An 18,269-nucleotide genomic window follows, 5' to 3' on the forward strand; every position below is an offset into this window, starting at 1 on the left:
CTGTGCTGGAGTCTGTTCTGATGGACTACATGAAGGTAATCGTAAGTTCATGTATGCGTGGAAACCCAGTTGTGCTTCTTTCTGAAGTATGAACCAATCTGCATCTTTGAACTGCTTTAGAGCATAAGACGTACTTGAATTGCTGCTGGTATTTGGAGAAATGCTGGAAAACTGGTTAAATAGCAAAAGAACTGCAGTGCATCTTGAACTGAAGGTAGCTTAAGTCCTAATGCAGCTCTTCAATGCAGACTGCACTAATGGGAGTCCTGATTATTGACACTAGGCATATTGATGTTATTACTAAGGGAAAAAATAACTTCAATTCCTGTATAATAGCTATTCACCTAAGTGAAAATAGTGCTTGTCTCTGGCTTTCTTCACAGCTAGTCTAGCATTTTCCTTTGTTCTTGTTCCTTAGCCTCAAGTCTCACATTCTTCTCTGGATTTATTCTTTCATACTTGAAGTGTTCTGCTATCACCACCAGCTGCTGGCGTGACCTCAGTGCTCGTTCTTTGTCAGCAATTGTCTGCCTCTTAAAAAAAAAAAAAAAAAAAAAAAAAAAAAAAAAAGCCATCAAACAGATCACCATCTCCTTTTAGTTAATTTCATACTTCCTATTTAGGAAATATTTTTCATCAGTTATATATAGAAAATAATGTTGATATACTGATATCACAAGTATTTAAAATAATCTTTAAAAACATGTTTGTCTTAAATTGTGATTTTTTTTCTAGCATTTATTATTTTTCAAGTCTTTTTCTGCAAATGTATTTTAGAAATAGGATCTTTCTTCAGCTATGCAGTGTCGGGCTTGCAGAGGAGATATCAAATATACTGAAAACATCAAGAAATGAACAAATATAGCATTGATGTTGTTGCTAACGCCTTGTGCTGTTACATCAAAGCTAGGTTGTGGAATTTGTCTTTAAGGCAACTGTATAAGAGATGACTATTGTAACCATCTCTAATAAAGGTGCGACAGTTAATGCAAGTTTGGGACATGGTGTCAGGAATTGCATGGCAGAGACAAACTAAGTCTAGTTATCATCTTTTCAGATGAATTCTGTGTTGTTTAAATAAGCATTAGCCTTTTTATAGGCTACCTGCTCCATATTGTTTCTCTGTCTCTTCTGGAACTGCAGAGGCTTTCACTGATAATCCCCCTTACTGCTAAATATGTTCTTGCATTTTCTCTAACTGTGACTTCTTTGTTGCCACCTCCTCCTGGTGCCTCCACTCTTTTAGTTTGTTTCTGTAACCTAAAACAAAAATGATTATTAATTGCTATAGCAACCTTGAGTTTGCTTGAACAATCTTGGCAGGAGAAGAGGTACTTAGCCTGAAGAGCTCAACAGATTGCCTAAATGAAGGAAAGAGGAATGGGAATAAAGAGAAAACAAGTGCTGGTTAGTGATACTTCACATATGCCTGGTTGGTTCTGCAAATTAGTATTTAAAAAATAATGAAAGTCTACTTTCCCTTCTAACATCTGTAAGGGGATAAAAACCTGAATTACAAGTTTGAGATGTGCTTTTGGGAGGATACAAGACTAAGAGGAAGTTAGGGATACAAGTTAAGTGGTTGCTCTGACAGGGAGTCAAGGGATGGAGGACAGCACAAGAGACAGGAGACACTCAGAGAACGAGAGCTGGGAGAAATATTTAAAGTGCATTTTCTTGGTAGAATGCAAATACAAACATGAAACAAGTCTAGGAGATGTGACAAACAAGGAGGCAATGAAAAATACTGAATGAAGTTTTAGATGGAATGGTGATCTAAATAGGCTATTTTTTTTTTGGAGGAAGATTCATAATGAGAATAAGGGTTAAGAAAGTCAAGGAGGCTAATATTCTCCTTATTCTGAAATTATGTGGGTAATGTGCATCACTGAATGACACTTAAGGTCATGGTCCAAACTAACTTGCGGTTCTTAGTCCTGCAGTTTCACTTGAATGCCTGCTTTCTTTTCCGCAAACGGAGTCGAATAGGGCATGGTACTAATCTCAGAAAGTAAAACCTTAAGTCAGACATGTTCATTTTCAACCATCTGATATAATAAAAAAAGATAAAAAGTAAAAGATGTTACTCCTAAAAACCTGCTTCTCCTACAAATACCCTCTCTTGAGCATTATTTCTAGGCTGCAGCTCTGCGAAGTCACCCAAGGAGGTCGCTGTTTTCCCCAGTAAATACTATTCTTAAAAAAAAAAAATACAGCATAGAAACAGCAATGAGATGGTGTCAGAAGAGAATATGCTGTACTGTCTAATTAGAACGTTTCAAAAGGTAAACAGAATGCGATGATTAGGATGCACCAGGGCTTGTTTCTCAGAGCTTTGCCTTTATTTTTTCCCTAAATCTCCACAGCAGCAAAGATAAAGAACAAAATATACCCTAGCAGTTTTTTTTTTTTTTTTTTTAATTTTATTTGTAGTATAAAAACTCTCACTTCATTAAGAACTTGGATTACTATGAGATGTCTTTGTGTAGTTGCAACCATGCCAAGTTTTCTGTCAAGAAAGCATTCAGTAGTAGTTTTGGTGCTGTCTATAAAGTGTTTGGTCTTCATGAAAGTACCGTAGGCTAGATGGAATTGGCTGAAAAACTTGAATTTGTGTAATGACCGATAAGCAGTTCACTGTCAGTTTTTCATTAATGACTAGGAAAAAAAGGTAATCTTAGGACTCAAAATTCAGAATAATGGTAAATGGATGGAAGCATTGAGGTGTATTTAGGACAAGCAATGCTAAGCTTAGGAAAAATCTGCTTCTAAAAGATGCAGCTTTATGTATGCACACACTTCAGGTGAAAATGTTTGTTCTCCACCTTGGAATTTGCCTGGGGGTACAAGGTGAGTCTGCTGCACAAGGTTATGAACTGTCAGCAATACAGAACTGAGGACGTGGGATCTGTGGAAAGAGCTTGCATCAGCAGCAAGAAATAAGAAATAAGGCTGGGGTCCCCATAGTCCTCCCACCACAGCCCTGGGTGTTGAGACTCCTCAGAGCAAAGGAAACTGTTCTAGAATTTGCAGCGATTTAAGATGCTGCTCTCTAAGCATGTCTGATATCTGGGGTTGTTTTTGCTTGTTTTTTTTTCCAACCTCAGTCTGCTCTCACTTTATGAAAAGGGATAGAGGAGTGCTTTGAAAGTTGGTGTAAGATATTTGTGTCTGGGAATTGTAACTTTTGCTGGGCATTCTGTAATGCAAAACGGGACTAGCTGCCAAGTGCCGCAGAGCAGCTTGAGCCTTTCCGTGCCTGCCTCAGCACCCAGCTTCTCTCTGCTTTGCCTCACTGCATCTCTCAGCTTACGGAGGAGCACCTGCTTCCCGCCAAAATGAGGGGGCTTCTGAGGAGCTCCGCGTTGTGGCCGGAGCAGAGCTTTGCGCCTGCCTGGCTAGAGGAGGCGGCCAGCTGGGTGAGATGAGGCAGCTGAGGATGCGGGCTCCTCGTAGCTGGGGCCCGATTGGGCTCACGTGCTTCCCCTCGTGCGGTACTCACTGCCCTCACCTGCTGCAACACGCGGGCAGAAGTTGCTCCCGTTTTTGTCGATCTGCTAAAAAGCCGCCACGAGCGGTGGCTTCTCCCTGTGCATGATTGATACTCGGGCAAATAACTAACTAGGAGAATTAAGAGAAGGGCTGGAGCCACTTACGCAGCACGGCTGAGGTAAGCCTCCAGCCGGGCTGAGGGGGCCGCGCTGAGGGGGCTGTGGGGAAGCGGCCCTGAGGGAGGGGCTGCGGGCACCCTGAGGTGCGGCCGCTGGGGGGAGGCAGCGAGCTGTGCGGCTGTGTGGTCGCGAGTACCGCGCGCCGGGTAAGCCTTTACTCTTGTTTTCATGCTTTCATCACGAGGGGTTGTTTCAATGTACGTTTGCATCCATGAATGCCATTAATTGTCTCTGTGGCCCCGCCTGCCAACCTTCTCCCGCGTGGGTTCTGCTGGTTGAGGTGACCTGGGGAGGCAAGTGCTAGGCAGAGGTCATGGCTGGCTGTGGTCATCAGGGAAGCCTTCATCCTCCTCACGAGAGGTGGACAGGCTGGTGCTGCTGGCTGTTTTGCTGCGAGCAGCTGGACTTGTGCCCCTGTCTCCTCAAATCTGGTTACCTGCCTCCCCTTCGTCCATCTTGTGTCATCTCCTCACAGATATTTTTCGTCCCTCTGATTCTTTTTTCTTTTTTTTTTTTCTGGTTTTCTTGGAAAAACACAAACCTTTCCAAACCTACTGTGGCCAAATTGTTGTCAAAGTAGTATGGTGTTGATCTGGCAGTAAGTTTTTGCATACTGTGGTGATTGCTTGCTCAGACCAGAAATGTTTCCATCTAGAGGTAATTATTTTCTATTGAAGTGTTTATTTTTATGTCACGTTATCACACCTTGGGAATGTGTCAAATTTTAAATGGGGCAAAGTTATTGTTTTAATCTCATTCTGGGTAAGTGATTTACTCTGTCGTGTAATATTTTGGCTTTTTGAAGAAAAACTTGTTTGGTCTTTCTGTCTCTGTCTTATTCTTTGCTCCACCTGAGTTAATAAAAAACACCAGGAATCTTATTTTCTGTCTTCATTTATGGTGAAAAAAATAATAGGTACATCATCAGGACTGCAGTAAACTTTGAAACAAAGAAACTAGGTTAAATGTTAAAACTTTGATACAAATAACTATTAACTTCTAATTAATGATTTGTCCTAATCACCTTAAATGCTGCGCTGACTCCCCTAAAGGCTGAGGCTTACACTTCACAGACAAAATTCTGCATGAGAGCTTGAAATATGAAGATATCTTGAAGTTGTATGAATTTATTGGTGATTAAGAGCTGAGGAAAGATCAACTATTTTCCTCTCTAAATGATAGTTCAGAATTCATGCTAAGACTTAAATCTATGTCTACAGATTGTATAAAGAATTGCCATTTGCCCTGTGGGTTGTTGCTTTTTCTTTTTGTCTTCTAATTATCTGTCAATGCATCTGTTTCTGTGTTGTTCTATTGTTTTTTCTTTTTAATAGCAGACAGGCTATTTACTATGCTAAGAGTCCCTACTGTTTCACTTTACCCAAAGACCAGCTATTGGACCAATGAGGGGTAAACAACTGAGACCTCAGGATATGCTTTTCACCCGGACTTAATTATTCTCTACTACTACAGCTGCATTCTTCAGTGCTGCTGCTATGGTTTGGTTATAAGGAATAACGATGTTCTACCAGTAGTCAACACTGTGTGTGGATGAATTCTCCTGTGTGTAGATACAGGACACTTAGCGGTTGACAACGTATGATTTTTATGTGTAAATGAATGACTGTTGAGCTGCCCTAACTTTATGCTGCTGATTCAAAGCAATCTGTAGCTGAAGACCGGCAACTCATAGTGTATTACATTGTGCGTGAAACATGGCTGAAACCTGTTGCTGACATAGGTACATAGTCAAGGTTATTATAGGAGAAAGGGCAGAAATTTGCTGCCATAAGACTTACAATGTCAACTTTTGCCAACTGCTTTTTTCTAAATCTTTGATTGGGAAGGCTTCTCTTCTTCTCACATGTACTGCTTTTTAGAATACTTGTTTTTACTCTGGATTTTGTTTCTGCATTTCCTGGCAGCTAGAAGAACTCAGAAGACTTGATCCAGATTCAGGCTGTAAAATCCTGCCTTTAGAGTATAAAAGTAAAAGAAGTAAACTGAGGGAAACAACAATAAAACTGACTCTCACAATTTGAATTGCAGATGCTAATTTAAAAAAAAAAAAAAAAAAAAGTTCAGAGAAGAAAAAGAAAACCTGGAGGCTTGATTTAACTGCTGCCTTAACCTCTCACTATGTTTTGCACAGCTGTAAGCTCTGAAACTCTTCAGAATAATTTGTCAGTGCTATATAATGAACAGTTCATGTAATTGTAGTGGCCCTTGCAGGTAGCTGCTTCCATCCTTGGAGATCATTTGTTCTCTCATTACTGAGGCTTATGCTACAATGAAGATCCAAAGATTCGTTCATTGGTGCTTTGCACAATTAATAATGGTGAATATTCTAATATTGTAGTTTCCTTTCTGTAATTTACACCTTACCATTCAAAGGTCCTAATCTTCGAAACTCATGGTACAATTTTTATTTTAGGAATAATGTGTCTCCATAGATTGTTGTGATTTTAGCAGCAGTAAGTTCTTGGCTTTATGAGAGAATTAATCTAAAAAAATGTCATTTCACATTTCAGTGAATAAGTTCAGTATTAATGTTCTGTGAAGACTTATTTGGAAGGGTTGGTGGGGTTTTTTTTCTGAATATGATTCTAAGAGGTACATTTGCAAACAGTGGCTTTACTTTGCTCCCTGTCTTGAGGTGAACTGATGTAGAGCAGGAAGTTGACTTTAGCACTGCTTATTGTCCACTGCTCTTTTTGCCAGAATTCTGGAGTAGTAAAAAAATAAAATAAAAAAATTACTGTGAACATTGAATATGTGGAATATGGCAATTAGAGTTTAGCATAATTTTTATTTTTTATTTTATTTTTTATTTTTATAACATTTTACTTATTAGAGTGAGGGATAAAGCAAGAAAATATTTTGTGATCCTAATTGGCTATTTTATTTTTTCTTTTATTGACTGATTCTGCTTTGAGGACATTTGCTATAAATTCCACTGAAGCTGCCTTCCTTGAGCACTTCAAGTAAATAGATACCGATAGACTTGTCCAGGCTATATAGCGAGTTGTAGAGAATAAGCTGTGTTATCAGTCTTTCCCCTGTGTTTCCAGAGTTGCTGGTACTCAGCAATACCTCAGTCGGAAACCTGGCTTAACTGGCTGCTTAAGACCAAAGGCCTGGAAAACATAATTATCTGGTTAAGTTTTCTCCGGTGTCGCCATGTATCTTGCTTTAAGTAATGCATTTTCTGCAACTTATTTTATTCTAGAATCCATCCAGCCTGGTGTGTGTGGTTTTGTGTTTAACTTGAAGGAATTGGTATGTACCTGGACAAGGAAATTCATGAAGTGTTTTGTGTTTTTTTTTCTCAATTTTAAAAGACCTCATCAAGTCGAAAGCACTTTGATGACAAAGGTAAAAGAAAGGATGAGTTAGGGAAGTGGGGTGGATGAAGACTTTTCTTTCATATGAAGAATACCAGTAATTTATTGAAAGCTAGGAGCGTTACTTGTGCTTTGACTAGAAAGAAGTGAGTTCACTGTGTCACTCTGCTAGAAGTGTACGAACTCCCATTATAAATAACATTCTTCCTAAGGAAAGAAGAGCAGGCACAGAGCAGAAAGCATCAAGCCCAGCTTAGCTAGGTGGTGGAGGGCAAGCTTTGTCCCACTTTGCTCTGAGTGGCCTCGCCACAAGCACTGCATGCAGGTTTGGGCATAACAATATAAGAGTATTATAAGGATGTAAAACTATCAAAGAGCATCCGCAGAAGGGCAGCAGAGATGAGGAAGAGGCTGAGGACAAGATGTGCGACTACCGCCTGAGGCCCCTTGGTTTGTTCAGTCCAGAGCAGCAGAACTGAGGGGAGGCCTCATGGTGGCTGCAGCTCCTTATGGGGAGCAGAGGGGCAGCGCTGAGCTCTGCTCTGTATGACAGCGACAGGACCTGAGGGAACAGCATGGAGCTGTGTCAGGGGACGGGCAGCTGGGGGTCAGGGAGAGGTTCTGCACCTGAGAATGGTGAGTGCGGCCCTGAGTTCAAGAACATCTGGACAGTGCTCTCAGATATAGAGTTTGATTTTTGAGTGTGCTGTGTGAAGCCAGGAGATGGTCCTTATGGGTCCTTTCCAATTTGGAAGACTCAATGATTCAATTCTGTAATTCTATGAAAGTGCCTTAAGAATGCTTAGATGCTGTTGTTGTCAGACATTTTAATTGTAAGAGAAGAATCTGACAAGGGATTCCTGACAGTATAAGCAGGTGGCGTAATTGTTCTTTTTCACTATTGTATGGGAGCTGCTGAGTCACGGCCTGAACCTCTGATTGATCACCTGAGGTGAGCCATGAGTCAGCCACAGGAGCACAGGTGAAGGCAATTCACCTGTGCTGCCGGAAGGGGTGGAGCCTGGCACCTCCTAGACCTATTTAAGAGCTGGCTACCAGTGGGGAAGGATCTCTTCTGGAGATCTGCTCTGCTGGTGTTTTGTGAGTGAGCCCAGGATAGGGGTAAGCCTTCTATTTATTCTCTTTTGTTATCATAGTCTGCCTTGCCTAACTCTCTTGTTTATTTTGTGATTATAACATCCTAATATTCTTTGATTATGCAACTATGAATATGGTCTAGAGAAGCCAATATTGTTGGGCTACAATTGTCAAGAATTTTCACTGTGATGGTTACTGTGTAAGACGAAGTAATGGTCAATAATGTAAAATGAAGGTGCCTGACTAAAATAGAAGCAAAGGAAGTGGAAATGTAGTCTTGTTTTTAGAACTTCTCATAAAAGTTAAAATGAAAGGAATTTTAAGTTTATGCAAAAAAAAAAAAAAAAAGTCAAAATTGCGGAGCGGTCGGAGCAGATTTCCGTTTGTGTAAGACTTCATTCAGGCTTTCTGGCGGCTTTCTTTGTTCAGATCTCCAAAACTGTAGACCAGATCTTGGTCAGGTTGGGCAGGGCTGTTTTGTTCAGAATAGTTTTCCTCTGAACATCTGTGCTGCAGCTGCAGCTCAGTGCCATTGGTCTCAGCAAAGACGTAGCCAAACCATGGATGAGAGAATAGCTTTAGTTCTAAATCTGATGAAAAAGTGATTATGGTTTTTAAATACCTCGCCACAAGAGAAATTTGTAACTTGTTGTCACAGTCTCTTCTGGCAAGTGTTATAGATTTCTGCTACTCTTACAAAATGTGTTCTTTCTCAATGTCTAGGGTGGTGAAAAGAATGACTTTGCTTCAATAAGAGCTACTGGCTCCATACTCCAATTGATGTGCAAGTCAAAATTAATGAAACAACTGTTCATGCTTAAGTTTGGCATTAAAGGCAAAAGTTACGATAATAGGATTATTTTTTTTCCTGAAACCTGTTAGCAGCCAGCAGTAGTAATGGGACTTTCTTAATTAATAAAAGGTTCCAGGTAGCCTATGAGCCAGACTGGAGCTGCTATATCAGCATTGCCCATTTTCTGACCTGTACTCCTAGGAAATTCACGTGTTCTTTTTTTGTTTGTTTTTAAAAAAGAGGGCAAGAGGATCTGTAAAACAGTGCTCTCACTTCCTGACTCAGCCCTAGGAGACATTTTTTTTGCTGGTGTCAGCTAAAATGTAAGGTTAAACTGTACAAGAAAGCAGCGGTAGATAATCTTTCCAATGTGTATTTCAAGGACTCACCTCCTAAAAGAGGGAACTTCAAATCCAGAGTGGAAGGAGTGGAATTTTCTTTGAAACAAGCGAGCTATTCTGCTGTGGGTGTTCAGTGCTTTTCTCTGCAGAGCTGTCCTGTGGGATGGCACGTTAAGGCACCAGCAGAGAGAGCCATTGTTTCAAGGATGTGTAAAAGCTCTATGGAACGCTATGAATTGCTGTCAGGCCACAGCACTGGATTTTGTTTTACTGCAAAAGCTCATGTTACTTTTCAGGCAGAAAAAAAAAAATTTTTAAGGAAGGACCTTCTCTCCCCACCCACAAATATTTGGACAACGTTCCATAAGGATCACCTAACAGTCAGAATGATGTACTTGGTGCTTCTGCTTTTTTACCCATCTTGCAGGGTACAGCCTGCAAGAATGACTTGGCATATATGCAGAGCTTTTTGTCTTAAAGAGTCGGAGAAGTCTCATTTCCCTTGGGATGTTGGGCAGAAAAGGACTGAGGGAAACGTGAATTCCAACAAAATACGCCTGTATGAACCTCGTAACTTATGTGAAACATAGTGGAGATCAAATCCAATGTATCAGTATGAACAGTTCTTTCTAAAGGCGTTAGTGCTGTGAGGCTTAGAACATCATCAGCTCCACTGAAAATGCTGCATCTTTAGTGTGGGAGAGTTGTGTTGTTCTGTTCTGAGCTTCCTTCTGAGAGGGGACACAAGTCTTGTTCTGCTTGTAAGGATGATAATCCAAGCTCAAGAAGGAACACAGCATTCCCAGCTGTTCTCTTCCCTGTGACTATTTGTAAAGCTAAAGCAGGATACGTGTAGCTGCTTGGCATCTGCTTGGCCTTTGGAGAAAAAAAAGAAAAAAAAAAAAAGGGACTTCAGCATTGGAACAAATTTGAACAGGAAGATTGATTGAAGCTGCAGTTTCACACCTTGCAGCATGCTGGAAGCTTCCTGAACACTGGAACAATTGAGGATGATCTTAGTTGGAGGACGATCTCTTACCTTGCCAAACTTTTGTAGTGTGGGGGTAATGAAATCTGAAACCTGGCAAGTTTTGCATAGTTCTGAATTTCATCACAAATCGCATCTTGCACTTCCCAATTCTTGCCTGGGGGAGAAAAACTCTGCCTCCAGAAAGGAGGCAACGCCTGCATTGTTCCCTGTGCTGGCTGATTATACTGACTTAATCATAATTGAGGAAGGAGTCAGATACCAGCTTTGTATGTGATACTGGCATGTAGAGCCCTGTACAATCTAAGGCTGGTCCTGTTCTGATGAGACAGCAAGAAGAAAGTAGTGATGGTAGTATGAAAAAGAGCTTTGCTGATATCTCTGATGTCTCTAAAAATTGTGAAGTGCAGATCGAAGAGCAAGGAAAGCACCTTTTGGCAAATAAGCACCTTTAAATGCTCAAGAAATAGTGATTCAATAGTGATGCTTGACTTCAAGCATCAAGAAACTACACTATATGCTAAGAAAAGTTGAACTTATGTGGTTCAGACTACAGAATAAAAATATCTAGTGGTATTCTTTAAATGAGATTGTTTTGTTCCAAGGACAGCCAGAACACAAAAAAGGAAACTTCCCAAGATTGCTTTTGGTTTTTGTTTTGTTTTTTGTTTGTTTTGCATTTGTTTGAGCCTTCAGGAGCTCCTAAGCTGAAATGAATTTTCACTAATATATTTACAGATTTAATTCTTGTTATTTCATATTGTGGTAAGTTTAAGGGCTTGATGTCACAGGGCTAAACAGGTACAGAACGAATCAGGAGCACAGTCAAGGAATGAATGCTTGCTGCTCTGGATGATATTAAGGTATTACTCTGCTTTCTGCTTTTCCCACTGCTTTGCAGCTTTCTTTTTCCATTGCCAGAAAAGTAAGTCTCAAAAATAAGGGGAAAGAATTATAATTGCCTCGTTCTGCTTCTATGGCAGTGAATGATAGCGGGAAGCACTCATGAAATTAGAATAATGGGACAGTTTTCAAGTTATCTCAAATCAGCAGTTTTACAAGCACCCCACCAAAAGTACATAGCCTATAATGGAAAGCCCTTTATTTACATTACTGGAATCCTGCATTATTTTTGGCATGTTGGGATGCATCTTATCTTTCTCACCTCTTTTTCAGTTTAAAGACTTTTCACCTTTGTATGACCCTAATGATCAGAGATTTCAAGCCATCAGGAACTTCAGCTCCTTAGCGCAGTATCTGCGCTGCAGGAAGTAGTACTTTGCCTTGAAAGATCTAGGGACTTTTGGTAGGCTGTTGTAAGGAGGAAGAAAAGGAAAAGGAACTAACATAAGAATGAGTTCTGTGGAAACAGCTCTAGAGGGAGTTTTCAGAGCCGAGATGTTCAGTTGTTATGGGCTTACTAACAAGAAATTCCATATGTGTGGAGTTCAGAAAAAGAGAAATCAACTAAGAGATGAAACCCATGCTGTGTGAAAAGGTGTGCTTTAGGAACTTCCCTGGTGTGAGCAATGGGTAGCTGGGAGAGTTAAGAGGTTTAGCTAACAAATGCTGGGGAATAACAGATAAGAGAATGAAACTGCCTCACTAATGCACTGCGCTGTTTTCTTTAGTGTTAAAAACAGCAGGAGAGAGCTGGTATTGCTCAGTGTTAGCAGTTCTTGTCTGATACACTCACGAGGGTTTTGTACATGTGAAGTACAGAAAAGAACACATGGACCTTTTCCATCAGTTTTCTTTGTTGAACTGTGCTCCACTGCATTGTCCTCCTCTTGGACTTCCATACGCCTCAAGTTCGGCCGAAGTTACCAAGTGCTGTACTACTGTGAGTGTGGCTTTAGGCGTATGATCTTGGGTGATGACATGCAGAGATTGAGCCTAAAGTGACGTTCACAGATGGCCAGCAAAGATGTTATGGCTTACTCCAGTTTTCCAATTAAATCAATTTTGTGACTGGGCCGATGGCAACATTAGAGTGATGTGGAAGTCACTATAGTGTAAGTAGCTGAGTTGGCTTTTCATGTGATCTGTGTGATGCTGAACTTCTACCAAAACAGTTATTTAGAATAGCAAGCACTGCATTTAAAAGCTGCTTAAAAGAAGAAAGCGATGGGTTTTGGTACCTAAAGAGTTACAGAATCTTTACTTACTGTGAGCATCTTAGCAAGAAGCAGCTTTCTGGGTTCATTTTAGTGATCTGTGACATGCCCTTGATACTTAAGACTCAGTTAAAGGTGATATGTGTGCCTTGCTCCTGTTTAAACAATGAGGAATTTATTGCTCTGTGGCACACATACCCAACAACAACCAAAAAGATATTAGTCCTGGAAAATATGTGAGGACATAATTTGATTAGGAGTGACTAGTCTTTTGTTCAGAATAGCCAGCATATATCTAGCTCTTTTAAAATTACTTTTAATCTGAAATTTAGCTTTTGAGCAACAGTTTAAAAAAATGTAGTGTTTTTCCTCAAATTTCTGAACTGACAAAACATACATTAGAGAAAAAAAAAAAAAAAAGAGGGATAAACTGGCCATGAGTCAAGACTTGGGGAACTAAATTGAGCATTAAAATAGATTTGTACCATCAGTCTCCTTAGACATGAGCATTGCCAGGCTTAATGAGAAAGTACTGAAGCAGAATGACGGTTTCTTATTAACTCGACAAGACTTGTCTAGCTATTTCCATGCTGCTTTCTCTTGCTCATTAATGATCTCCTACACTATAAAAAGAACAACTCAAACACTCTAAGCCCTTGGGAAGACCTTTTTATATGGTCTATCAGATGCTAAATGGCCTGCTAGCAGTGAAGAAACAACCCTGTGAAATGCTGATGAAATTTTTTCTTGTTCTTGTGCCTAGACAAAAAAAAATTACAACTGATTAAATTGTCTATGGCAAGATAACAAATGCAGGTGACACACTAAGCCTGAGTCACTGATGTCTGCACTTCATTCCAACCAAATCCAAGTTGACTTCAAAGTAATGGAGTCACAGCTGTAAGTAGCTCAGAAAGAAGATAAAGCTGTCAAACTCTCCACTAACACCACTGTGAGTGAACTGCCTAGAAGGAAAATGTTTGTCATTGACCCATTATTCTAAAAAAGCAAGAAGTGTAGCAGGAAGGAAGTTAATATAACATGGATGTAAGTGATTGCTTCCTTCATGTGCTGGCTGGGTATCTCAAGGGGATAAATGAATTCCTTTGTTAGAATGTGAGCAGCTTCTTGCAGATGGAACAGAAAAGCAATTGCTGTCCAGGTCTGCTTTGTTAGTCTAGAGATTGCTGCTGCAGTTGCTTCCTTTCAGCTGTGTAGAATTGCATAAATAATTCCTAGCAGTGACTGGCTGTGAGTGGCCAGGTTACCTGTTACAGAGTTGCTTCCTATGGTAGGGGAATTGGTAAATTGTGATTATTTTTTTTTTGAGTTAACTTCCTTTTCATTGAGTCCAGCGGGCTCTGCTCATCTGTTGGTTTGGGAGATGGCTGTAGGAGGAACAGCTCGGAATGCCTCAAGGATTAAAGCTGTAGAACTCAGCGCAATGGAACCTTCAAACATATGCTGTTTTTTTTGTTGTAAGGGTCCATTAGGCATTTGAAGCTCAGGAAATTTGCACTGAAAGCTGTTTTCTGAAAGACTTTCAGACTTTTTAGCGGTCTTCAGTGTTGTCCCAAATAGATCTGAATGTGTAACAGTTTTCAAAGTGTGATGGAAATTGAATTTTGGCTTTGTTTTCAGTTTATCTGAATTGGGAATTGATAGGCATGAGGAGAGTTCCTACACTCGGGATCAGTGCAAGTCTATTGAATCTACAAGTGTCTAGGCACCTATGTAAAACCAAAATAAAATGCCTGCTCAATTCCCTTTGGACTGAGATTAGTGATTTGGCATGATATGAAATCCCTATCCTCTAACCTGAAAAGCTTGCAGCTGTAAAAGAAATAGTATTTAATAATAGACCAAGACTTGATTTCAATGGAAGCATTGTCTGAGTAGGGACATCAGAGCTTGATTCCAGAGCACCAATAAAAAAATATAATAAAATAGCCTTTTTTATTTATTGGGCACTCAGACTTGAAGACTCCCAGGTGCCTATTAGTCTAAGGGCTTGTCTATTCAGGAAAGTTAGTGTGCAGTAAGTTGGAATATGAATTTACAGTGCACCAATTCCTCTACGTTCCCCCTGTGCTTGAATATTCTTAGTGCACAGTAATGGTGCTTTTCTCTGTAGCAGCGCTCTCAGCTTTGAAAATAAAGTAAATCACATTTTACTTTTACGCCTGTGTGGTGAGTGAATGCTGAGTAGCCAATGCTCTCTAAATCTGAACTCAAATTTGCTGCTAAGGGACTCAGATAATGTTCAGTAGAATCCTGCCATTGTGCAATAAGATAGGAATGATTCTGCTTGCTTTTCTAGAAAGGAAAGAAGTAGTGTGTATTTAAAAGTCCTTATGCTTCAGTCTTTGATACAACTTTGGGTATACAGGGGTTTAGGTGAGGGACTTTGGGTATAATTACATGTAGAGAGTCATTTTCTGTGATCTTTTACAACTGACCATTTCTGAAAGAGCTTACCTGTTGCTTAGTCCGTTTTGCACAGGATGTCCTTGAGCTTGGCCAAAAGTGTCTGTGGCTGTTTAGTGAATCGCATGGACGTTCGCTAATATTTTCAACCAGTTTTAAGCCCAGATCCATTCAAACAAATGTTATCCTGACAACAAGAACGTGGAGAACAGATAAAGGAGAGAAGGAAGGTGGATACTGCTGTGGAATGTTTGTTTTTGTGGCAGTGCTGAAGTTCACCTATGTATTTTAAACTAAACTAAGATGTAAGATGCTTGCACAATCCTCAATTTGCTCAGAATTCTTGTTGTGAAAGTCTAGCACAAAGAAACCTGATTGCTGGGGAAAAAAGGGGTTGGTTGTTTTTTTCCATCTTCATCTAGAAAGAAAACTGAAACTGACTTGCAAATTCACTGGTTGGGGGAAAAATGGAAGAGGAACAGCCTTGCTATTTCAATCTAGCTCATTCTTGATCTATTTGTGTAATCAAGTAATTTGCCTTACTAAGAACATTATTTTACCCTTGATGCTCTGAAAGTAGATCGCTCATAAAGGGTGGAAATTGGTTGTGAATTTTACATCTTTCATAGAGTTGATGTCACCTTGCTGTTCTGCATTGGGTACACGTGGTATCTCATAGCAATGCAGTAGAAAAACAAAATCTGACTTGGTGTATTTAACTGCATTAATCTGTAGCTTTTAGAGATACCATCCTGACTTTGTGTCTCTGAATTCAGAAACAGTGCTTCTGTTTCCTAGCAGAAAAATGAGGGAGGTTCTAGATCTCATAGGGCCCATGTACTCAACAAATGGTGTCACAGGAATTAACCTCATTTTTGTGTAACATACCTTTAACTATCTCATTTCCTGAGAAGAATCTGCATTCTTTTCTGATCCTGCTCTCCTGTGCGGTTAAAAAAAATACATTAAAGCTGAAGTGAGTTATTTTTTTTTTCTTCTCAACTCAGTTGTTATGCATGTGAGAATTATTCTGCCTAATGTAGAACTAAAGGAGCCTGAAAGAAGCATTGCTGCTCAATTGTCATATTATGGTGTGTGGAGAGCAGATTCAGCAATGTGATGAGATGGCTGCAATGCTTGTGGGGATCTGCAGCTAGATGTCACATGCTGTCCATTGCATAGCCCTCTCTGTAGGAAATCCATCATAATTCCAATGCCATGTGACTGGAGGAGGCAAAAGATAACTGGGCATCAGTCACAGTGAGTTGTTTTCCTGGGTGGCTGTGGTGAACCAGTGAGCATTAGCTATTGCTGGAGACTCTTTCTGGAGATGTTTGCAAACATATTTTTGCAGCTAAATCAGGGAGAAAAATAATAAACATACATATTTCAGTCATGCTAGGAGAAGGCTCTCATCCAAGCTGAGATTTGCCTTGACAAACTTATGCAGTATATGGAGCTTGTCCCTGCTTGTGATATTTGCAAACCTGTGCTGAGCACTGATCTGACTGGGATGTACTCAAACTCGTGATCTTCTTTGTTCTAACTGTGCTGAGGATTGTGTGGCTACAGTACAAGTAGGAATACTGGTGTTAGTGGAGTAAACCTTTCTTCTGTCCTAAGGTATTTGTTCCCTTATGGAAATTCTGGGTATGGGAAGGGAAAGGCATTTTGACCTGAAGTGACTTCCACAAAGACCTAGAGAAACTGTTGGACTAGCTCTTATGAGCATCTTGGCTCCTGATCCTCTGCATAAGTCAGTAGACCATATGCATCTCTATTCACGCCGAATGAATTCTCAAATTGTGCTACATTTCCTCCTTTGAATAATAATCTTTAATTAAAAGGAAAATGAGAAAACAAGGTGATGACAGAGAGCACAGAGAAAACATTGAAAAGTGAAGAAAGAAATGGCTGGGAGTAACAACGTGCTGATGTTCCCATCTTAAGGAATCAAGAACTTTCTGACTGTCGTAGCAAAAATAGTGGGTGCTGCAATATGCAGAGATCTGGGGACTGTGGGGTCAAGTCTGAAACTGAACAGTAGTGGTCTTGATGTTTATTCTCAGAAGGTGCCTCCAGATGATTTCCTCTGCAAGGTGTGCAGTAGTCTCAAGAGAAACCTTTGTAGGTTTAAGCCTGTCATTAATTAAACTGAAATCCTTCCTGTCTGGACTGGCTAAGAGAACTTGAAGTTACTGAGACATTGATCTCAAAGAAAATAGACAATACTCACAGTTAGATCATTAGCTTTATCTGTGCCAAGATTGCATGAATGTGCCCTTACTGTGTCCTCTAGCTCCACTTCTGCTTTCCTTGTTGTCCAAGTACAGCTACCAGTGATTCCAATAGCTTTTATATAACTTTTTCCTTCAGAGCATGTTTTGTTACAACTGCATTCACCTCCCCTGCTCCCTACTCTGTTTTGAGGTCAGTCATCTGTAGCAGATACTATGTTCTGTCTGGTACATGCAACTAAGGACTGGCGATTTCAGGGAACGTGGTTTTAATTAGCTCTCCTCCTCTCCTCTGGTTGCTGAATGGAGGTGGAATTTTTTAATGGTGCTACTGCTGTGTATGCAAGCTGGAGTTCTGTTTTGTGGAATAAATTGAAACAAAAATGAAACTTCCTCTAGCAGACTTAATAGAACTGGTGAAAACATTTCATGTTTGTGTGAACAGTCATTTTTTACATGTTGGTAGCAGTATAGTCAGGAAAATACTGCCCTTGCAGCTTGTCTGATTTCACTACTTTTTCTTGTTTTTACCAAGTTAATTGCTGATGCTTTTTGCATATGGCTATGCAGTGATGGTATCTAAGTTGCCTTTTTGTTACCTGTGTAGGAGCTGGTTTCCTGAGAAATGTGAGAGCTTTTTCTTCTCCCTTTTTCTCAGTGGTATCAGTTCTCATGTTTAGCTGACCTTTGACTGAGTATCGTTTGCTACTTTGTCAGAATATATTCCTTTTTATTTTACATTTCTTTTTAATTTGAATTTTTATTTTTATTTATTTTTGCAGAGCTAGTTTCTGACAAGGTGATCAAGCTACTGGACTCCTGCTGGAGTTAGGCAAATGTCAGGTGTGACATAAGGGACGCAGGGAGAGCATTGCATGTGGCAGGCAGGGGAAGATGGTAGTGTGGGACTGACTGCTTTGGCATGGTCAGAAGTTTAGCCTGGCTTAATGAAGTGTGCTTGATGTATGTGAACGGGTGAGATTTCTCCCTCCTGTTTAGGAGAATTAATCCTTACCTTGGAAGCAAAGTGAAGAACGTGACTAAAAACGGTACTGGGCCAAGAGGCAGCAGTAACTGAAACATCTGACCACTGGTTTCCTTTCTTGGGCTCTGGATGCCCCTGGAAGGTACCGGCGTGGGAGAGAGCAACTCTCTGTGACTTCACGGGTGTTTTGAAGAGTAAAATACATTGATGGTAATTGTTTGCTGTATTTTTTTTTTTTTTTTTTTTTAACCGAAGCCCTTACTTTAAA

The sequence above is a fragment of the Tetrao urogallus genome, assembly GCF_951394365.1.
Source record: "Tetrao urogallus genome assembly, chromosome: 8".
NCBI classification, from domain to species: Eukaryota; Metazoa; Chordata; class Aves; order Galliformes; family Phasianidae; genus Tetrao; species Tetrao urogallus.